At 48.6% G+C, this 23,922-nt stretch overlaps 1 protein-coding gene across 1 annotated transcript in view; it reads left to right on the forward strand.

Annotated features, from left to right (window-relative positions):
• Window positions 1-23,922, forward strand: part of LOC134928800 (lanosterol 14-alpha demethylase) — a 38,869-nt gene that overhangs the window by 6,818 nt on the left and 8,129 nt on the right. The gene's annotated exons all lie outside the window — the stretch shown is intronic.

A 23,922-nucleotide genomic window follows, 5' to 3' on the forward strand; every position in this document is an offset into this window, starting at 1 on the left:
GGCGGGGCCATCTCCCTCAGCACACTGGCGCCATTTTTCCCTCACAGCTCCGCTGGAAGGACGCTCCCTGGCTCTCCCCTGCAGTGTCAAGCTGCATAAGGGTAAAAAAGAGAGGGGGGGCACTAAATTTAGGCGCAGTATATATAATATAAGCAGCTATAAGGGAAAAAACACTCATTTATAGTGGGATCCCTGTGTTATATAGCGCTCTGGTGTGTGCTGGCATACTCTCTCTCTGTCTCCCCAAAGGGCTTTGTGGGGTCCTGTCCTCTGTCAGAGCATTCCCTGTGTGTATGCGGTGTGTCGGTACGACTGTGTCGACATGTTTGATGAGGAGGCTTATGTGGAGGCGGAGCAGATGCCGATAAATGTGATGTCACCCCCTGCGGGGTCGACACCTGAGTGGATGGTGCTGTGGAAGGAATTACGCGACAGTGTCGACTCCTTGCATAAAAGGTTTGACGACATACCAAATGTGGGACAGCCGGCTTCTCAGCCTGTGCCTGCCCAGGCGTCTCAAAAGCCATCAGGGGCTCTAAAACGCCCGCTACCTCAGATGGCAGACACAGATGTCGACACGGATACTGACTCCAGTGTCGACGACGATGAGACTAATGTAACTTCCAGTAGAGCCACACGTTACATGATTGAGGCAATGAAAAATGTGTTGCACATTTCTGATGTTACCCCCGGTACCACAAAAAAGGGTATTATGTTTGGAGAGAAAAAACTACCAGTAGCTTTTCCTCCATCTGAAGAGTTAAATGAAGTGTGTGAAGAAGCGTGGGCTTCCCCTGATAAGAAACTGGTAATTTCTAAGAGGTTACTAATGGCGTACCCTTTCCCGCCAGAGGAAAGGTCACGTTGGAAAACATCCCCTAGGGTGGATAAAGCGCTCACACGCTTGTCAAAGAAGGTGGAACTACCGTCTCCGGATACGGCCGCCCTAAAGGAATCTGCTGATAGAAAGCAGGAGGCTATCCTGAAGTCTATATACACACACACAGGTGTTATACTGAGACCAGCTATTGCTTCAGCATGGATGTGCAGGGCTGCAGCTGCGTGGTCAGATTCCCTGTCGGAAAGTATTGATACCCTACACAGGGACACTATATTGCTAACCGTAGAGCATATTAAAGACGCACTTTTATACATGAGGGATGCACAGAGGGATATTTGCCGGCTGGCATCTAAAATAAGTGCATTGTCCATTTCTGCCAGGAGAGGGTTATGGGCTCGGCAGTGGACAGGAGATGCAGATTCTAAAAGGCACATGGAAGTTCTGCCTTATAAGGGTGAGGAGTTGTTCGGGGATGGTCTCTCGGACCTAGTTTCCACAGCAACAGCTGGGAAGTCTACATTTTTACCCCATGTTCCCTCACAGCCAAAGAAAGCACCGTATTATCAGGTACAGTCCTTTTTGCCCAATAGGGGCAAGCGGGTTAGGGGCGCGTCCTTTCTGCCCAGAGGCAGAGGTAGAGGGAAAAAGCTGCAGCATACAGCCAGTTCCCAGGAGCAAAAGTCCTCCCCCGCTTCTTCTAAGTCCACAGCATGACGCTGGGGCTCCACAGGCGGAGCCAGGTACGGTGGGGGCCCGTCTCAAATATTTCAGCAATCAGTGGGCTCGCTCACGGGTGGATCCCTGGATCTTTCAAGTAGTATCTCAGGGGTACAAGCTGGAATTCGAGACGTCTCCCCCCCGCCGTTTCCTCAAATCTGCCTTACCAACCACTCCCTCAGGCAGGGAGGCAGTGTTACAGGCAATTCACAAGCTGTATTCACAACAGGTGATAGTAAAGGTGCCCCTACTTCAACAAGGACGGGGTTACTATTCCACAATGTTTGTGGTACCGAAACCGGACGGTTCGGTGAGACCCATTTTAAATTTGAAATCCTTGAACACATATATAAAAAAATTCAAGTTCAAGATGGAATCGCTCAGGGCGGTTATTGCAAGCCTGGACGAGGGGGATTACATGGTATCACTGGACATCAAGGATGCTTACCTGCATGTCCCCATTTACCATCCTCACCAGGAGTACCTCATATTTGTGGTACAGGATTGTCATTACCAATTCCAGACGTTGCCGTTCGGTCTATCCACGGCTCCGAGGGTCTTTACCAAGGTAATGGCCGAAATGATGATACTCCTTCGAAAGAAGGGAGTTTTAATTATCCCGTACTTGGACGATCTCCTGATAAAGGCGAGGTCCAGGGAGCAGTTGTTGGTCGGGGTAGCACTATCTTGGGAGGTGCTACAACAGCACGGCTGGATTCTAAATATTCCAAAGTCACAGCTGGTCCCTACGACACGTCTACTGTTCCTGGGGATGGTTCTGGACACAGAACAGAAAAAAGTGTTTCTCCCGGAGGAGAAGGCCAAGGAGCTGTCATCTCTAGTCAGAGGCCTCCTAAAACCAAAACAGGTGTCGGTGCATCACTGCACGCAGATCCTAGGAAAGATTGTAGCTTCCTACGAAGCAATTCCATTCGGCAGGTTCCATGCAAGAACCTTTCAGTGGGACCTGTTGGACAAGTGGTCCGGATCGCATCTTCAGATGCATCGGCTGATAACCCTGTCTCCAAGGACCAAGGGTGTCTCTGCTGTGGTGGCTGCAGAGTGCTCATCTTCAAGAGGGCCGCAGATTCGGCATACAGGACTGGGTCCTGGTGACCACGGATGCCAGCCTTCGAGGCTGGGGGGCAGTCACACAGGGAAGAAACTTCCAAGGACTATGGTCAAGTCAGGAGACTTCCCTGCACATAAATATTCTGGAACTGAGGGCCATTTACAATGCCCTAACTCAGGCAAAACCCCTGCTTCAAAACCAGCCGGTACTGATCCAGTCAGACAACATCACGGCGGTCGCCCATGTAAACCGACAGGGCGGCACGAGAAGCAGGACGGCGATGGCAGTAGCCACAAGGATTCTCCGATGGGCGGAAAATCACGTGTTAGCACTGTCAGCAGTGTTCATTCCGGGAGTGGACAACTGGGAAGCAGACTTCCTCAGCAGGCACGACCTCCACCCGGGAGAGTGGGGACTTCATCCAGTAGTCTTCCAACTGATTGTAAACCGTTGGGAAAGGCCACAGGTGGACATGATGGCGTCCCGCCTAAACAAAAAGCTAGAAAAGTATTGCGCCAGGTCAAGAGACCCGCAGGCGATATATGTGGACGCTCTTGTGACACCGTGGGTGTACCGGTCGGTTTATGTGTTCCCTCCTCTTCCTCTCATACCAAAGGTACTGAGGATAATAAGGAGAAGAGGAGTAAGAACTATACTCATTGTTCCGGATTGGCCAAGAAGAGCTTGGTACCCGGAACTTCAAGAAATTATCTCAGAGGACCCATGGCCTCTGCCGCTCAGACAGGACCTGCTGCAGCAGGGGCCCTGTCTGTTCCAAGACTTACCGCGGCTGCGTTTAACGGCATGGTGGTTGAACACCGGATCCTGAAGGAAAAGGGCATTCCGGAGGAAGTCATTCCTACGCTGATTAAAGCTAGGAAAGAAGTAACTGCAAACCATTATCACCGCATATGGCGAAAATATGTTGCGTGGTGTGAGGCCAGGAAGGCCCCAACGGAAGAATTTCAGCTGGGCCGTTTCCTGCACTTTCTACAGTCAGGGGTGACTATGGGCCTAAAATTGGGTTCCATTAAGGTCCAGATTTCGGCTCTATCGATTTTCTTCCAGAGAGAACTGGCTTCACTACCTGAAGTTCAAACTTTTGTTAAGGGAGTGCTGCATATTCAGCCCCCTTTTGTGCCTCCAGTGGCACCTTGGGATCTCAACGTGGTGTTGGATTTCCTAAAGTCACATTGGTTTGAGCCACTTAAGACTGTGGAATTGAAATATCTCACGTGGAAAGTGGTCATGTTGTTGGCCTTGGCTTCGGCCAGGCGTGTATCAGAATTGGCGGCTATGTCATGTAAAAGACCTTATCTGATTTTCCATATGGATAGGGCAGAATTGAGGACTCGTCCCCAATTTCTCCCTAAGGTGGTATCAGCCTTTCATCTGAACCAACCTATCGTGGTGCCTGCGGCTACTAAAGACTTGGAGGCTTCCAAGTTGTTGGACGTAGTCAGGGCCCTGAAAATTTATGTTTCCAGGACAGCTGGAGTCAGAAAGACTGACTCGCTATTTATCCTGTATGCGCCCAACAAGTTGGGTGCACCTGCTTCAAAGCAGACTATTGCTCGCTGGATCTGTAGTACGATTCAGCTTGCACATTCTGCGGCTGGACTGCCGCATCCTAAATCAGTAAAAGCCCATTCCACGAGGAAGGTGGGCTCTTCTTGGGCGGCTGCCCGAGGGGTCTCGGCTCTACAACTTTGCCGAGCAGCTACTTGGTCGGGGTCAAACACATTTGCTAAATTCTACAAGTTTGACACCCTGGCTGAGGAGGACCTTGAGTTTGCCCATTCGGTGCTGCAGAGTCATCCGCACTCTCCCGCCCGTTTGGGAGCTTTGGTATAATCCCCATGGTCCTTACGGAGTCCCAGCATCCACTTAGGACGTCAGAGAAAATAAGAATTTACTCACCGGTAATTCTATTTCTCGTAGTCCGTAGTGGATGCTGGGCGCCCATCCCAAGTGCGGATTGTCTGCAATACTTGTATATAGTTATTGTTTAACTAAAGGGTTATTGTTGAGCCATCTGTTGAGAGGCTCAGTTGTTATCATACTGTTAACTGGGTATTGTATCACGAGTTATACGGTGTGATTGGTGTGGCTGGTATGAGTCTTACCCGGGATTCAAAATCCTTCCTTATTGTGTCAGCTCTTCCGGGCACAGTATCCTAACTGAAGTCTGGAGGAGGGTCATAGTGGGAGGAGCTAGTGCACACCAGTAGTCTAAAGCTTTCTTTTAGTTGTGCCCAGTCTCCTGCGGAGCCGCTATTCCCCATGGTCATTACGGAGTCCCAGCATCCACTACGGACTACGAGAAATAGAATTACCGGTGAGTAAATTCTTATTTTAAGCGGGACAGAAGCCCGCCGTCGAGGGGCGGGGCTTCTTCCTCAGCACTCACCAGCGCCATTTTTTCTCCACAGCTTAGCTGAGAGGAAGCTCCCCAGGCTCTCCCCTGCAGATACACGGTAGAAGAGGGTAAAAAGAGAGGGGGGGCACATAATCAATAAAAACAGCAGCTACTGGGTTAACATTAAGTTACTGTGTTATTCCTGGGTTATATAGCGCTGGGGTGTGTGCTGGCATACTCTCTCTCTGTCTCTCCAAAGGGCCTTGTGGGGGAACTGTCTTCGAAAAGGGCATTCCCTGTGTGTGTGGTGTGTCGGTACGCTTGTGTCGACATGTTTGACGAGGAAGGCTATGTGGAAGCAGAGCGGGAGCAAATGAATGTGGTGTCTCCGCCGACGGCGCCGACACCTGATTGGATGGATATGTGGAAGGTTTTAAATGATAATGTTAATTCCTTGCATAAAAGGTTATAAAAAGCTGTAGCCTCAGGACAGTCAGGGTCTAAGCCCATGCCTGATCCTATATCGCAGAGGTCGTCAGGGTCTCAGAAGCGCCCACTATCCCAAATTGTTGACACAGATACCGACAAGGATTCTGACTCCAGTGTTGGTTACGATGATGCAAAGTTACAGCCTAAATTAGCTAAATCCATCCGTTATATGATTATAGCAATTAAGGATGTGTTGCACATCACAGAGGAAACCCCAGTCCCTGACAAGAGGGTACATATGTATGGGGAAAAGAAGCCGGAGGTAACCTTTCCCCCCTCACACGAGCTAAATGAGTTATGTGAAAAGGCTTGGGAATCTCCAGATAGAAAACTGCAGATCTCCAAAAGGATTCTTATCGCGTATCCTTTCCCGCCAACGGACAAGTTACGCTGGGAATCCTCCCCTAGGGTAGACAAAGCTTTAACACGCTTATCCAAGAAGGTAGCCCTGCCATCACAGGATACGGCTACCCTCAAAGATGCTGCGGATCGCAAACAGGAGGTTACCCTGAAGTCCATTTATACACATTCAGGTACCTTACTGAGGCCGGCAATCGCGTCGGCCTGGTTGTGTAGTGCTGTAGCAGCATGGACGGATACCTTATCTGAGGAAATTGATACCTTAGACAAGGATACTATATTGTTGATCTTGGGGCATATTAAAGACGCTGTCCTATATATGAGAGATGCTCAAAGAGACATTAGTCTACTGGGTTCTAGAATAAATGCTATGTCGATTTCTGCCAGAAGGGTCCTGTGGACTCGGCAATGGACAGGTGATGCCGACTCAAAAAGGCATATGGAGGTTTTACCTTACAAGGGTGAGGAATTATTTGGGGAGGGTCTCTCGGACCTGGTCTCCACAGCTACGGCTGGAAAGTAAAATGTTTTGCCATATGTTTCCTCACAGCCTAAGAGAGCACCGTATTATCAAATGCGTCCTTTCTTGCCAGAGGCAGGGGCAGAGGAAAGAAGCTGCACAACACAGCTAGTTCCCAGGAACAGAAGTCCTCCCCGGCTTCCACTAAATCCACCACAGACCGCTGGGGCTCCACAGGCGGAGCTAGGCCCGGTGGGGGCACGTCTTCGAAATTTCAGCCACAGGTGGGTTCACTCCCAGTTGGATCCCTGGGCAATAGATATTGTGTCTCAGGGATACAAGCTGGAATTCGAAGAGATGCCCCCTCACCGATACCTCAAATCGTCCCTGCCAGTTTCCCCCCACGAGAGGGAAATAGTGTTAACTGCAATTCAGAAATTGTATCTTCAACAGGTGGTGGTCAAGGTTCCCCTCCTTCAACAAGGAAGGGGTTATTATTCGACCATGTTTGTAGTCCCGAAAACCGGACGGTTCGGTCACACCCATATTGAATTTAAAATCCCTGAACATGTACCTGAGAGGTTTCAAGTTCAAGATGGAATCGCTGAGAGCGGTCATTGCAAGCCTGGAAGGGGGGGATTTTATGGTGTCTCTGGACATAAAGGATGCGTACCTTCATGTCCCCATTTATCCACCTCATCAGGCGTACCTCAGATTTGTCGTACAGGATTGTCATTACCAATTTCAGACGTTGCCGTTTGGTCTCTCCACAGCTCCGAGAATATTTACCAAGGTAATGGCGGAAATGATGGTGCTCCTGCGGAAGCAAGGGGTCACAATTATCCCATACTTGGACGATCTCCTCATAAAAGCGAGATCAAGAGAGCAGTTGCTGATCAGCGTAGCACTTTCTCTGGAAGTGTAACGGCAACACGGCTGGATTCTAAATATTCCAAAGTCGCAGTTCCTGCGACTCGTCTGCCTTTCCTAGGCATGATTCTAGACACAGACCAGAAAAGGGTTTATCTCCCGATAGAGAAAGCTCAGGAACTCATGACACTGGTCAGGAACCTATTAAAACCAAAACAGGTGTCAGTGCATCACTGCACTCGAGTCCTGAGAAAAATGGTGGCATCATACGAGGCCATTCCCTTCGGCAGGTTCCATGCAAGGACCTTTCAATGGGACTTACTGTACAAGTGGTCCGGATCACATCTTCAGATGCATCGGTTAATCACCCTATCCCCAGGGCCAGGGTGTCTCTCCTGTGGTGGCTGCAGAGTGCTCACCTTCTCGAGGGCCGCAGATTCGGCATTCAGGACTGGGTCCTGGTGACCACGGATGCAAGCCTCCGAGGGTGGGGAGCAGTCACACAGGGAAGAAATTTCCAAGGTCTGTGGTCAAGTCAGGCGACTTGCCTTCACATCAACATCCTGGAACTAAGGGCCATATACAACGCCCTACGTCAAGTGGAGACCTGCTTCGCGACCAACCGGTTCTGATTAAGTCAGACAACACCACCGCAGTGGCTCATCTAAACCGACAAGGCGGCACAAGGAGCAGGGTGGCGATGGCGGAAGCCACCAGAATTTTTCGCTGGGCTGAAAATGGGAGTGGACAACTGGGAAGCAGACTTCCTCAGCAGACACGACCTCCACCCGGGAGAGTGGGGGCTTCATCAGGAAGTCTTCGCATAGATTGCAAGTCGGTGGGTACTGCCACAGGTGGACATGATGGCATCCCGCCTCAACAAAAAACTACAGAGGTATTGCGCCAGGTCAAGAGACCCTCAGGCGATAGCTGTAGACGCCCTGGTGAGACCGTGGGTGTTCCAGTCGGTCTATGTATTTCCTCCTCTTCCTCTCATACCCAAGGTGCTGAGGATAATAAGAAAAAGAGGAGTGAGAACAATACTCATTGTTCCAGTTTGGCCACGAAGGACTTGGCATCCAGATCTGCAGGAAATGCTCACAGAGGACCCGTGGCCTCTTCCTCTAAGACAGGACTTGTTGCAACAGGGGCCCTGTCTGTTCCAAGACTTACCGCGGCTGCGTTTGACGGCATGGCGGTTGAACGCCGGATCCTAGCAGAGAAGGGCATTCCGGATGAGGTCATTACTACGCTGATAAAGGCTAGGAAGGACGTGACAGCTCAACATTATCACCGTATATGGCCAAAATATGTTGCTTGGTGTGAGGCCGGGAATGCCCCTACGGAGGAATTCCAGCTGGGCCGTTTCCTTCACTTCCTACAGTCAGGAGTGAATTTGGGCCTAAAATTGGGTTCCATTAAGGTCCAGATTTCGGCCCTATCCATTTTCTTTCAAAAGAAATTGGCTTCTCTACCTGAAGTTCAGACGTTTGTAAAGGGAGTGCTGCATATTCAGCTCCCTTTTGTGCCTCCAGTGGCACCTTGGGATCTTAACGTGGTGTTGAGTTTCCTGAAATCCCACTGGTTTGAGCCACTCAAAACGGTGGAGTTGAAATATCTCACGTGGAAGGTGGTCATGCTGTTAGCCTTGGCTTCGGCTAGGCATGTGTCAGAGTTGGCGGCTTTGTCACATAAAAGCCCCTATCTGGTTTTCCATGCGGATAGAGCAGAATTGCGGACCTGTCCACAATTTCTGCCGAAAGTGGTTTCATCCTTTCATATAAACCAACCTATTGTGGTGCCTGTGGCTGCTACTGACTTGGAGGATTCTGAGTTGCTTGATGTGGTCAGGGCTTTGAAGGTTTATGTAGCCAGAACGGCTAGAGTCAGAAAAACAGTCTTTGTTTATCCTGTATGCTTCCAACAAGCTGGGTGCTCCTGCTTCAAAGCAAACTATTGCTCGCTGGATCTGTAGCACGATTCAGCAGGCTCATTCTGCGGATGGATTGCCGCTGCCAAAATCAGTTAAGGCCCATTCCACTAGGAAGGTGGGCTCTTCTTGGGCGGCTGCCCGAGGGGTCTCGGCATTACAGCTTTGCCGAGCGGCTACTTGGTCAGGTTCAAACACTTTTGCAAAGTTCTACAAGTTTGATACCCTGGCTGAGGAGGACCCTGTGTTTGCTCAATCGGTGCTGCAGAGTCATCCGCACTCTCCCGCCCGTTTGGGAGCTTTGGTATAATCCCCATGGTCCTTACGGAGTCCCCAGCATCCACTAGGACGTTAGAGAAAATAAGATTTTACTTACCGGTAAATCTATTTCTCGTAGTCCGTAGTGGATGCTGGGCATCCGTCCCAAGTGCGGAATTCTTCTGCAATACTTGTATATAGTTATTGCTTCAATAAGGGTTATGTTATGGTTGCATCAAGGTTGACCTGATGCTCTGTTGTTGTTCATACTGTTAACTGGGTAAATTTATCACAAGTTATACGGTGTGATTGGTGTGGCTGGTATGAATCTTGCCCTTAGATTTACAAAAATCCTTTCCTCGTACTGTTCATCTCCTCTGGGCACAGTTTCTCTAACTGAGGTCTGGAGGAGGGACAGCTTTCTTAAAGTGCCCTATCTCCTGCGGAGCCCGTCTAATCCCCATGGTCCTTACGGAGTCCCCAGCATCCTCTACGGACTACGAGAAATAGATTTACCGGTAAGTAAAATCTTATTATTTATATATATATATATATATATATATATAAATAAAAAAGGAAGAATAATTGCGCAATACTTCAATCCGTTCAATGCACTTAGGATAGTCCAGTATTTATATGATCCTGCTTCTTTATATCCTCCGCTGCTTCCTCCAGAAAAAGCCGTACCAAGGCTTAATTAGAAATACATGTAAAAGAACAAATGAGGAGCGCGGATGTCAGTAAAAGTTGTGAGCATTTCATTACAAGAAGTACACATATACATACATCTCAGAAAGAGATCAGCAGCGCGATGTCATCACACACACGGCACCTCCGGATAGCACCAGGTGGAACAGCCGCCGGTCACAGCTCATCAAAACGTTCCCTTCCGGGACCTCACAGGATCGGATCAAGAGCGATGTAGTTACACCTAGTGTCCAATTACCACGCCAACGCGTTTCGTCACGAGGACTTCGTCAGGGGGTGTGGCTACCCAAAGTCGGACCTCACTTTTTATACTCGTCATAATCATTTGCATATTGGATTGTCCACTTCTACATCCTTAATTATTATTGATCCAGCACATATGCCATAACATTAATGTATATACCTATGTAATCATTTTAAGTGATTTACAAGAAAATGTTGGATTGCCAATATCCTTTCCTTGTACTGTCAGCTCTTCTGGGCACAGTTTCTCTAACTGAGGTCTGGAGGAGGGGCATAGAGGGAGGATCCATAGAGGGAGGATCCAGAGCACACCAGATCCTAAATTCTTTCTTAAAGTGCCCATGTCTCCTGCGGAGCCCGTCTATCCCCATGGTCCTTACGGAGTCCCCAGCATCCACTACGGACTACGAGAAATAGATTTACCAGTAAGTAAAATCTTATTATTTATTAAATAAATGGCGGCCATTTTTAAAAATGAATAGAAGCGCCAAAAGGACTCTCAGGCGTTATTACCTTTAGAATAGACAGGCTTCCTGGCTAGTCAGAGCAGAGGGAGGGGTTATTATAATACAGCACTACTCCCTCTACTGGACATTTGTATTTAGGACTCTGCTGCAATGGATTTTCAATGTATTCTTAACAGGCATTTTTATGCTTTAGATTTTCAAGGGACTTCTAAACAAAAGATCCCGATGAAATGATGGGAACGACTGGATCACAACCCCGACCTCAGAACTGAAATACAGTTGGGTGTGCGAGGGTTGCAACGAAGCTGGTGATATTCTTATTACGGTCTTTCTGTTCCTATTATAAAGGGGGAAAGCACTGAGGAGCGCTCTATGGGGTACGGCTTCAAATGTCAAAAGCACTTACCACGAACACTAAGACTTATTATGTTTGCACAAAATGTAGTAAGATGAGCAAGGGTGAGCGGCTCCCGGGTATGCATTACCTGTCTATTTAAGGGCGCCCAGCACGGGAGGAAGGCTCCACCAAGGTCATGGGAGCAAGCCCTAACAGGTATTTCAAAAGTCAGAATCCCGCAAACAGCAGTCGAAAAGGACTGAGGGATTCTCAAGGACTATGGAGGAATTTCTGATTTAAATTAATCCCTCCTGCGCAAGCATTAAGCAATGCGAACAAGACGATTAAGAAAACCCTCCTCCTCTTACACGAAGGAGAAAGGGGGTCTTATTATAGATAAAGAGGCAAGATAATTAAGTCTGCCTTAGATCAGGAGTTTAGATTCCCTTATAGAAGCGGTTATGGAGACCATAAACTTCAGGGAGTAAGAAGTTAAGGATCTAGAGAGTTTCGATTGATTCGTATCCCACAATTCGTTGCCAGTAGTGCTCCCTATTCCTCAAACTCTCCAGACTCGGATGGCGAATGCTTGGAAGCAACCTGATAAATGCTTTCAAGTGCCAAGGAGGTTTGAATTTAAGAATCCTTTATCAAAAAGTGTAATGGGTAAAGGGAGGTGCCACCTATTGGGGAATTTCAAAGAAGGCAATGTTACCTTGGCCTAGCGTGACCGCCTTGAAGGATATGTCAGGTCGCACACTACATCAAGAGCAATTTTTGTACCATCACATTGTCACATGGACTGGGCGTAAATAGGTAGCACGGAGGAGGTTTCTCAGTAAGCAGAGCATATTCCAGAATCAGCTACTTATATGTGCCAGGCTGCAAAGGACGCTAATAAGATAACGTCCCGCATCTCGGTTCCTGCCATTTCGGCTAGAAGAATTTTATGGCTCAGAGAATGTTATTTGGTCCCGAGTTACACAAGTGGATTTTGCAGGCAACTGCAGTGAAATCTACCTTTCTACCTACTTCTTACTCGAGAACCACTTTACACGTTTGTGGAGATTACTCGGGACCAGTGTTTAATTTCATTCGTTCACTGTCGTACGGAGCCAGGAGAGGTTTTGGAGCAACAGACTCGTGGAACCAGGGGTAGGAGTTGTTCAATGTCGACACCCAGAAAGCAGAACAAACCTGCTGACAAACCCATGGCATGGCAGTCTCTCTGCTCAACTGGGGTCCCCCTTGGTGGGCGCAGTATTGGAAGATATTTCCCAGTGACAGGATAGACTTTCAGAAACGTACACACAGTCCGGTTCTTTACAGCACGAGGGATTAGGTGTCCGTAGCGAGCAGTAGCATTACAGGCGGCAAATTCAAAGACTCCTACATACAGAGGGTTATATCGCCAGTCCCGGATCCTCAAAGTGGAAAGGGATTTTATTCAAATCTTTTGGTAGTACAAAACCGGATGGGCCTGTCAGACCATTACTAAGTTTTACAAGTTTTAAACCAATTCCTAACGGTTTGCTGGTTCAGGATGTAGTAAATCCAGTCAGTTATTGCAGGTTTGGAACTAGGAGAGTTAATGGTATCCATGGACACAAGGGATGCATACCTTCATATCCCGATTTGGACCCCACACCAAGCTTACTTAGGATTTGCACTGGTGGAGGATCCTTTACAAATTAAGGGTCCTATCATTCGGTCTATCATCAGCCCCAGGACTCTTTACGAAGATCATGGCAGTAATGGTGGCAGGATTGAGACGATCTCCTGATCAAAGCCTCCTCTCAAAAACGGCTCATCAAGGATGCTCAGACATCTTATCATCTTGGACACAGTAAGACTGAGGGCATTCTTACCAGAGAACAAGATCCAGGACATACAGAGGCTAGTGTCTCAGGTACTGAGGACACAGACGGTCTCCCTGCACCTCTCTGTGCAACTTCTCGGGATGATAGTGGCGTCTTTCGAGGCTCTCCAGTACGGCTGACTTCACTAACGACCATTCCCAATGAACATTACTGCTCAGGGACCAGGGTCACACTGCCTCCTGCATCGAAATATCCGATTTCCACAAGAGATACGGATCTCCTGAATTGGGTGGTCGTTCCACTACAACCTTGCAGCAGGCAAGAAATTCGGATTTTAGGATTAGAGGATTCTCACAACAAAGGACAGTCTCAGAGGTTGGGGAAGCTGTCCTAGAGACCCATCAGGTTCAGGGCAAATGGACTTTACAGGAGAGCGGGTTACCCATAACCATTCTCAAACTCGGAGCAGTTTACAGTACGCTTCTCTTAGCCGAAGATATAGTCAGCGGTCAACAGAGAACTGGGAAGCAGATTATCACAGTCGCCAGGACATGCATCCAGGCGAGTGGTGCTTACACAGATCTTCGACATGATGGTGAGTAGATGGGGTCTACCTCAGGTGGACCTGATGGCGTCTTTACAAAATCATCAGCTGCCCAGGTATGTGTCCAGGACAAGAGATCCAGCAGCAGACGAAGTGGACGCGCTGACACTTCCTTGGTGTTACAGAAAGGTTTACATTTTTCCACCTTTCCCACTCATAACCCGAATTCTCCAAAGGAAAAAAAAAAAAAAGGGGTAATACGAGAGCGAGAATGGGCAATTCTCATAGCACCAAATTGGCCCCGCAGAGGTTGGTACTCGGACTTAAGGGGGATACTAACGGAGGACCCTTGACGGTTACCTCGAAGGGAGGACCGGCTATATCAGGGACCGTTCCTCCACTCAGACCTGAACAGGCTACGTTTCATGGCGTGACTGTTGAGACCCGGATCTTAAGAGACAGAGGGATACCAAGAACGGCTATTCCTAAAGATGATTGCTGCTAGGAAGCCAGTTATTACCATGTACGACTGCAGACATTAGAAGAAGTACATGGACTAGTGTTAGGAACATGGGTGGAATTCGACGAACTTCCATTTATCCAGACTTCTACTTTTCATTCCAGCTGGTCTAGATGAAGGGCTAAGACTAGGTTCCTTGAAGGTTCAAGTTTTGGCTCTCTCCATCCTATTTCAACAGCGGTTAGCGTCCTTACAAGAGGTTCAAACCTTTTTACAGGGGGTTCTGAGTATACAACCTCCTTTTCGTCCTCCCACTGCGCAATAGGACTTAAATTTGTAGTTGGAATTTTTGAGATCACCCTCTTTTGAGCCGTTGGAAAGCACAGACCTGCAAGATCTCTCTTGGAAGGTCACGTTAATACTCGCCTTGGCTTCGGCTGGAAGGGTTTTGGCGTTAGGAGCGCTATCACGAAAGAGTCCTTTGTTCATTTTCCAGAAGGATAGGGCAAAGCTCCGTACATGAGTGGATTTCCTTCTTAAGGTCGTTTCGGGGTTTCACGTATACTAACCGATTATGGTCCCATCCTTTCAGGGATTCGTAGATGGGGATGTGTCTTTGGATGTTGTCCGAGCTTTACGAATATATACGTACAAGTTACGTCGTCCTTTAGAAGGTCGGACCATTGGTTGTTCTCTATGATGGTCCAAAGTCTGGTTGGCCAGCATCTAGGCAGTCTTTGTTTAGATGGAATAGCCTTGCCAATTGGCAAGCTAATATTTCCTGTGGTAAGCAGGTTCCGGTTCAGACTGGTGCTCATAATTCCAGATCAGTGGGTGCCTCATGGGCGGCTATTAGAGGTGCTTCCACTACTCAATTTTGCAGAGCGACAACGTGGTCTTCAGCCCACACATTCGCAGACTTTTACAGGTTTGATACCTTTGCGTCCCGAGATTCTAAGTTCGGACGTTTAGTTTTGCAGGCCATCGACAGCACTCCCTCCCTTGGGGATAACTTTGGGACGTCCCCTACTGTATAAGACTCCAGTGTCCCCTAGTGGATGAAAGAGAAAAGAGGATTTTGGTACTTACCGATAAATCCATTTCTCTGAATCCTATAGGGGACACTGGACGCCCGCCTCGGTGAGGTCAACCTGCTGTGTTCAAAGTTCTTGTTCAAACAGTTCGTGCAAACAGCGTTGGTTTTTCTGTTAAGAGTTTCTTGGATGCTGTTTGATATGTTGTACGGTTCGGTTCCTCGCCAGGTGCTATAGTATCATGTCCTATTCTCTCAGTCAAATTTTCCAAACTGAGGGATGAGGGATGTGAAAGGGGAGGAGCCGGCCGTGCAGACTGCTAATTTTAGATTGTCCCCTAGAGGATTCAGAGAAATGGATTTATCGGTAAGTACCAAAATCCTCTTATTGCCATCACCTGTGCTGAAACACCTTCCTTATCCATTAACCTGTTCAACACAGGTGATGACAATCATACATTAAGAGAAAAGTCCAGAAGCAGAGCATTGTGTCCCTCCTGGAGAGGGTCATGTTGGGAGGTATGTCAGACTGATCTGGGGATGGCCATCATTTTGATGTCTTTATCCACCCTCGTTACATGCTTTGCGTTGGCATGTAACCATTGTGTGTTTACCATTCAGTGGCTCGAACCATCGATGGTGTGTGTGTGCACAATGCGTAGAAATATTGTGTACTGTGTGACATCACAAAATATCAGGAATTCGCCATTGGAATGAAGCGGAAACTCATTGCCTACATGTAATTGAATATAAAAAAAACCCATTGCCATTGGATCAGAAACATTAATGGTTGCCCACCATCGGCCATGCCTAGAGTGAACATTTGATCACTCATTTGTGGGCTATCCTCTCTTTGTTTATCTGTGGATGACACTAGTGTCACCACTATTAATGTAATGCATTATCTCCCTAATCATTTATTATAAACAAATTATTCTTAATATTTCAGTAAGCAGGATATAGTGGGAAGAGATACTCTATGGCGATTTATTGTTTTATTTAATTATATATTTCTGTAAGAAAACATTAAAGTTATGCAACATGCTATTCCCCTTGCTGATTATAGACCTGGATACTCTCGTCTGACAGTTTTACATTTTTCCACTGCCTATTGGTGTTCTAGCATTCTCTGCAACATTTTGCCGACATTTTATTAAAAATATGTATATGTGATAATTCACTCCCCCATCCCTAAATGCTAGAAGGACATTAGAAGCTTCTGAGTAAATCAATGGTCGTATAAAGGAGGTCATTCCGAGTTGTTCGCTCGCTAGCAGATTTTACCAGCATTGCACACACTAGGCCGCCGCCCTCTGGGAGTGTATCTTAGCCTAGCAGAATTGCGAATAGAAAATTCTTAGCAGTTTCTGAGTAGCTCGAGACTTACTCCTACACTGCGATCAGCTCAGCCCGTTTCGTTCCTGGTTTGACGTCACAAACATGCCCTGCGTTCGGCCAGCCACTCCCCCGTTTCTCCAGACACTCCCGCGTTTTATCCTGGCACGCCTGCGTTTTTCCGCACACTCCCTGAAAACGGCCAGTTTCCGCCCAGAAACACCCACTTCCTGTGAATCACACTCCGATCACTTCAACGATGAAAATTTTTAGTTCGGACGTGAGTAAATCTACTAAGTTTTGTGCTAAAATACTTAGCGCATGCGCACTGCGTACCATGCGCATGCGCATTTTTGCCTTAATCGCTCCGTTGCGAAAATCGGCAACGAGCGATCAACTCGGAATGACCCCCAAAGACATATAGCAGGCATGGAAGTTATTGGTGACTGGTCATTTCTTTAGCATTTACACTGTGGGACCGATTCAGACCTGATCGGTGCTGTGCGTTTTCTCTTACGTCCTAGAGGATGCTGGGGTCCACATTAGTACCATGGGGTATAGACGGGTCCACTAGGAGCCACTGGCACTTTAAGAGTTTAATAATGTGGGCTGGCTCCTCCCTCTATGCCCCTCCTACCAGACTCAGTTTAGAAAATGTGCCCGGAGGAGCCGGTCACAGCTAGGGGAGCTCCTAGAGCTTCTTTAGTTTTATTTTTTTATAAGAGTATTTTAAGCACAGGGAGGCTGCTGGCAACAACCTCCCTGCTTTGTGGGACTTAGAGGGGGGAGTAGTGTCCAACCCTGAGAGGTTAATGGCAACTATCTCCGCTGACAGGACACAGAGCTCCTGAGGGTGATGATCGTTAGCCACCTGAGGTGACCGCTCACTCCCGCAGCATGCCGCCACCCCGTAACAGAGCCAGAAGATTCCGGTGGCGAGTGAGTCACCGGCGACCCGACAAGCGGGGAGCCGGTGTGAATGGCGGCAACAGGGCAGGAGCGTCGTACTAACTGCGCTCCGGAGAGCTCAGCGGTACACAGTGCGGCGCTATGAAGGGTGCCCTGAGCCAGCACAGATACCCTACACTGGTCACTCAAGGCTATCAGGGACCTCGGTAACGCTGCAAGCAAAATCCTCAGGCCAGTATATTCTTTTGAAAATGCCGGAGGAAGGGCCATTTCCAGGGGGCGGAGATACAGCACCAGAGATGCTGACAGGGAGTGCTGTCTCTTAACACGACTCCAGCTATCCTGTGCGGTACCAGGGGGTTGTAGAAGGGGGGGGGGGGAGGCTGTGTATTATCTGTGTAGTCTATTAAGGTACACAGTCAGCGCTAGGTTAGTTATACTACCTAATTGAGCGCTCTGTGTGTGCTGGCTCCAAGCTCTGTGTTTCTCTGAAGGTACTTGGGGGGTAAACTGTGTCCGACATTTTCCTGTGTGAGTGTGGTGTATGTTTTCTCACATAGCCATGTCCAGAGACTCTGTGTCTTATGCTGCAGAGGACGTTTCATACCCAGAGGAATCCATTCCATGTGTCAGGAATGTAATGTATTGTCTCAGATTCCTGTTACTGAGACAGAATGTCTGACTTCTATTAAGGGAATGATCTCTCAGATCTCTACTAGGGTAGCTCATACTGAACCTGAAACTCAGGTTTTAAAGAATTCTATGGCTGTTTGGTCAGGTTCTGTTACTATTCCTTCTAAACCCCCTAGCATATACCCGAAGAAACGTGCACTTGCCCAGATTATGCATGATGACACGGATACCGACTCTGACACCACAGACAGTGACGGGGATGTGCTGATGGGGGCAGCATCCCTATGTGTGCAGCTCATGATTGAGGCCATTAGAGATGTGTTAACATTACATTACCGACACACCACCTGAGCAGGTTGAGGAGGCTTACTTCACAGACAATAAGAAAGCCTCGCTAACCTTCCCTGCGTCTAAAGAATTAAATGCTTTATTTGAAAAATCCTGGGAAACCCCGGAGACAAAACTCCAGATCCCCAAGAGGGTTCTGGTTGCTTTTCACTACCCTGAGGAGGATAGAAAAAGATGGGAAAACCCGCCCATAGTTGACGCATCTGTCTCCAGACTGTCAAAAAAAAAGGTGGTTTACCTGTCCCTGGTTCTACCGCGTTAAAAGAACCGGCTGATTGTAAGATTGACACTACGCTCAAATCCATACACACTGCTTCAGGGGTGGCGTTAAGGCCTACTATTGCCTGTGCATGGATCTCTAAAGCTATAGTAAAGTGGTCAGGCACGTTACTAGAGGACTAATATACAATGGATAGAAGTGACATTGAACATGTTTTTACATAATATACAGGAATCCATGTAAAACATGGAAAACATGGTGGAATCCATGAATGACCTGGGTACGCTGAATGCAAGGATATCTTCCATGTCTGTCTCAGCTCACAGGGGACTCTGGTTACGCCAATGGTCGGCAGACGCGGAATCCAGGAGAAGTGTGGAGAACCTACCCTACACAGGTCAGGCTCTTATTTGGGGAAGCGTTGGATGCATGGATTTCCAAGGCAACCGTGGGTAAGTCACCTTTTCTTCCCTCAGCTACGCCTTCTACGAAGAAACCCTTTTCTTCATCTGCATCGCAGTCCAGTTGGACCGCTAAGACAAAAAAGTCCAAGCCTTCTACCACCTTCTTTAGAGGTGGGCATGCAAAATCCAAAAAGCCTGCACCTGGTTCCTCTAAATCCTCAGCATGACGGTGGACCGCACAGCCTGGAGGACGGACTGGTGGGTGCGAGGCTCAGACGTTTCAGCCACGTCTGGGTGTCGTCCGGCCTGGATCCCTGGGTACAGGATATTGTGTCCCAGGGGTACAGACTGGAATTTCAAGAACTCCCGCCTCACCGATTCTTCAAATCAGGCTTGCCAGCTCTACTGACAGACAGGGCTATCCTACAGGAAGCATCCCAAAAATTGGAAAAGTCAGAGGTCATTGTTCCAGTTCCACCTCATATGCAACACATGGGTTACTATTCAAACCTTTTCGTGGTACCGAAACCGGATGGCTCGGTCAGACCGATTTTAAACTTGAAATCGTTAAACCCTTATCTGAGGGAGTTCAAGTTCAAAATGGAGTCTCTGAGAGCGGTGATCTCAGGTCTGGAGGTGGGAGAGTTTCTGGTATCCCTGGATATCAAGTATGCGTACTTCCACACAGGCCCGGCGCTACCCGCTCAGCGAAGGGATGCAGTGCAGGGAGGCGCTGGGACGGATAGGCGCTTCCACTGCTCTGCATCCCTTCCCTGCTGCGCCGTACTGTCCCCCCTGCTGCTGCTGCCACTGCTGTGTCTGTCACTGTATGACAGGCACTGGCAGCGGGCACCTGCAGCATGATGCGCCTCCTCCCTCCCCTCACCTCATCTCAGTCATCTGTGTGTGACTGTGAGAGCGCCGAGTACGGGACAGAAGGGGGCGGAGCTACATGGGACGGTAGGGGCGTGGCTAAACGGCCCATAAGGGGGCGGAGCTACACGGACCTGGCTGCTGTACAGAGGGAGACTGGATTAGGTAAGTGGGGGGTGAGAGAGAAGTGTGTGTGTGTGGTGGGTGTGTATGTGTGTGTATATATGTGTGAATTGTGTGTGTGTGTGTGTGTGAGGTATGTCTGTGCGCGCGCTCTATGGACGCCACTACTGGGGGGGCATTACGTATTAGGACGCTATTACTACAAGGGGGCATTACGTGTAACAACGCTACTACTGGGGGGGCCATTACGTGTAAGGACGCTAATACTAATGGGGGTGCACTACGTATAAGGACGCTACTACTATTGGGGGGTATTACGTATAAGGACGCGTTTACTACTGGGGGTGCACTACGTATAAGGACGCTACTACTACTGTGGGTGCATTATGTATAAGAATGCTACTACTACTCGGGGGGCATTATGTATAAGGATGCTACTACTACTGGAGGGGCATTATGTATAAGGATGCTACTACTACTGGGGTGCATTACATATAAGGACGCTACTACTACGGGTGGGGCATTACGTATAAGGACGCTACTACTACGGGTGGGGCATTACGTATAAGATTAATAAGATTGTGCTACATTGTGGCGTAATTTTAAATGGGGGTACTACTGTGTGGCCATGCCCCTTACTTGTGAGACCACACCCCTTTTCCCGGCGCACGCCAAAGGAATATGGGAGGGCGCAAATTTATAGTTTGCAGGGGGGCGCCGAACACCCTAGCACCGGCCCTGCTTCCACATTCCAATTTGGCCGCCGCACCAGGCTTATCTCAGATTTGCACTGTTAGACAGTCACTATCAGTTTCAGGCACTACCATTCGGTCTCTTCACGGCACCGAGGGTATTCACCAAGGTGATGGCAGAAATGATGGTTCTCCTCCGCAGACAGGGAGTGAACATAATTCCATATCTGGACGATCTGCTGATAAAGGCATCGACCAGGGAGATGTTGTTGCACTCCATTGCTCTCACGACTTGTCTGCCCTAGGGAATATGGTTAGATCCTGAACTTTCTAAAGTCACATTTGGAGCCGACAAGGAGATTGTCTTTCCTGGGGATGATCCTCAACACAGACGTGCAGAGGGTGTTTCTACCGGAGGAGAAAGCGCTGGTGATACAAACAATGGTCCGGGATATCCTGAAGCCAGCCCGGGTTTCGGTTCATCAGTGCATTCGCCTTCTGGGGAAGATGGTTGTCTCCTACGAGGCTCTACAATACGGAAGATTTCATGCTCAATCCTTCCGACTGGATCTCCTAGACAAGTGGTCGGGTTTTCATCTACATATGCATCTGTCGCCAAAAGCAAGGATTTCACTCCTCTGGTGGCTGCAAATACCTCACCTTCTGGAGGGCCGCAGGTTTGGGATCCAGGACTGGATCCTTCTAACCACGGAATCAAGTCTCCGGGGATGGGGTGCTGTCACTCAAGGGGAAACCTTCCAAGTAAGGTGGTCAAGTCTGGAATCCAGTCTTCCAATAAACATTCTGGAACTAAGAGCCGTGTACAACGGTCTTCTCCAAGCGGCCCATCTTCTGCGAGATCGAGCCGTTCAAGTACAGTTGGACAGTGTAACGATGGTGGCCTACATAAATCGACAGGGTGGAACGAAGAGCAGAGCTGCAATGTCAGAGGTAACAAGAATCATCCTCTGGGCAGAAAGACGCGCGCTGGCGCTGTCAGCAATCTTCATTCCGGGAGTCGACATTTGGGAAGCGAACTTCCTCAGCAGACACGATCTCCATCCAGGAGAGTGGGGCCTCCATCCAGAGGTGTTCACGGAGGTGACAAATCTTTGGGAGGTTCCTCAAATAGACATGATGGCATCCCGCCTCAATAAGAAGCTTCAGAGGTATTGTTCCAGGTCAAGAGACCCGCAAGCAATGGCGGTGGACGCCCTGGTGACTCCGTGGGTGTTCCAGTCAGTGTACGTGTTTCCTCCACTTCCACTCATTCCAAAAGTTCTAAAACTCATAAGGAGAACAAGAGTTATGGCGATCCTCATTGCTCCGGACTGGCCAAGAAGGGCTTGGTACGCGGATCTTCTGGGTCTACCGCTGGAAGATCCGAGGCCTCTACCTCTTGCTACAAAAGGGGTCATTCACTTATCAATACTTACCACGGCTACGTTTGACGGCATGGAGGTTGAACGCCAGATATTAGCTCGGAAGGGCATTCCGAACAAGGTTATTCCTACCCTGTTACAGGCTAGTAAAGGAGTAACGTCTAAACATTACCATCGCATTTGGAAGAAGTATATATCTTGGTGTGAATCCAAGAGATTTCCTACGGTGGAGTTTCAACTGGGACGTGTCACAACTGAGGGCCTGAGCTGACGGGAGGCAGCCTCAGTTGTAGGGGCTGAGATGTACCGGAACCTGGGAGGTTGTATCAGACCCCTGGACATGTAAGTAACATGAATAATAACTGCCCGAAGGCGTGACCACGACAACTTAGATAAAAGTCAATGATGTTTATTATGACAACTCCGCAACACAGCAGCAGTAAAAGAAAACGTAAAAGTCAGCAAATAATAAATACAGTTCCTGGGTACTACAGGATGGCAGGAGCCACAGGGCACTGGTAGTGTGAGATAGTTCTTATGATCTTCTAGATGGAAAGTCCTTACCAGGCCCGACTGTAGCAATGGAGATAACCCAGGATTGTGCCAGCTGGTGTTCCAGGAAAAGCTGGGTTGCTGAAGGTAAAACAGCTGCTGTGGATACTGGCTGGAACCAGACTGTTGTTAGCACGGAGTGGATACTGGCTGGAACCAGTTAAATAATAAATGAACTTGGGAGCGATGAAATATGAACTGAAATGTAGAACTTGAGAGCGGAGAAATAATAATACCGGTGGAGAGTGGTAAAGTGTAGAAAGGACACCGGCCCTTTAAGGGAAGCTGTACTCTGCTGGAAGCTGAGCTGGAAGCAGGTAATGTTGTAGCTGGAAACAGATGAATCCACAATGGATTGGAGAGTCAGGCTACACCGCAGGTGGAATGCTGGTGCGGGTCTCTATGGTGGAAGTCTTGAGACAGGAGCTGGAACCTGGAAGACAATCACAGGAGAGAGACAAACAGGAACTAGGTTTGACAACCAAAGCACTGACGCCTTCCTTGCTCAGGCACAGTGTATTTATACCTGCAGCAAGGAAGGGATTGGCTAGGCAATTATGCAGATTAACAATACTGACAACAGATTGGAGGAAATGATCAGCTGACAGAATCCAAGATGGCTGCGCCCATGCAGACACTTGGAGGGAAGTTTGGTTTGTAATCCATGTGGTAATGAAAACAGTAATGGCGGCGCCGGCCACTGGAGACAGGAGACGCCAGGCTGACAAGTGCACATCCAACCACGCGGACACAGCGGAGGCCGCGGCTGACGTAATCGCCACTCTGACACTCTGCATGCAGAAGCTCAGGGACGGCGGCGGAGGCCGCGGGAGACGCCATGCCAGATGTAATAAGGCGTTACTGTGACAGCGTCTCAGAGAGACAGGAGAGGATGCAGGAATGTGAACATTAGGATAACAGATGGGATCCGGTCCTGGAGCGCTGAGCCAGCCTTAGGAGGCATCTGATGGGTAAGAAATGGCGTCCAGATACCCGGATCGTGACAGGACGTTTCTCCTCTTCCTGCAAGCAGGTGTGGATATGGGCCTGAAGTTGGGATCCGTAAGGTCCAGATTTCCCTCCCTGAGGTTCAGACTTTTTTGAAAGGGGTTCTGCACATCCAGCCTCCCTTTGTGCCGCCTACAGCACCTTGGGATCTTAACGTGGTGTTGCAGTTCCTCCAATCGGATTGGTTTGAGCCGCTACAGGAGGTTGAGGTCAAGTTTCTCACGTGGAAGGCTGTCACTCTGTTGGCCTTAGCTTCTGCTAGACGTGTGTCGGAGCCGGGGGCTTTGTCTTGTAAAAGCCCCTACTTGATCTTCCATGAAGATAGAGCTGAGCTTCCAACGGTTGTGTCGGCTTTTCATATCAACAACCTATTGTGGTGCCAGTTGCTACTGACTCCTCAATTCCATCAAAGTCATTGGATATATATATTGAAATATATGTGAAGAGGACTGCTCGTCACAGAAAATCGGACTCT

Source organism: Pseudophryne corroboree, chromosome 5 (assembly GCF_028390025.1).
Source record: "Pseudophryne corroboree isolate aPseCor3 chromosome 5, aPseCor3.hap2, whole genome shotgun sequence".
In the NCBI taxonomy this organism is placed as follows: Eukaryota; Metazoa; Chordata; class Amphibia; order Anura; family Myobatrachidae; genus Pseudophryne; species Pseudophryne corroboree.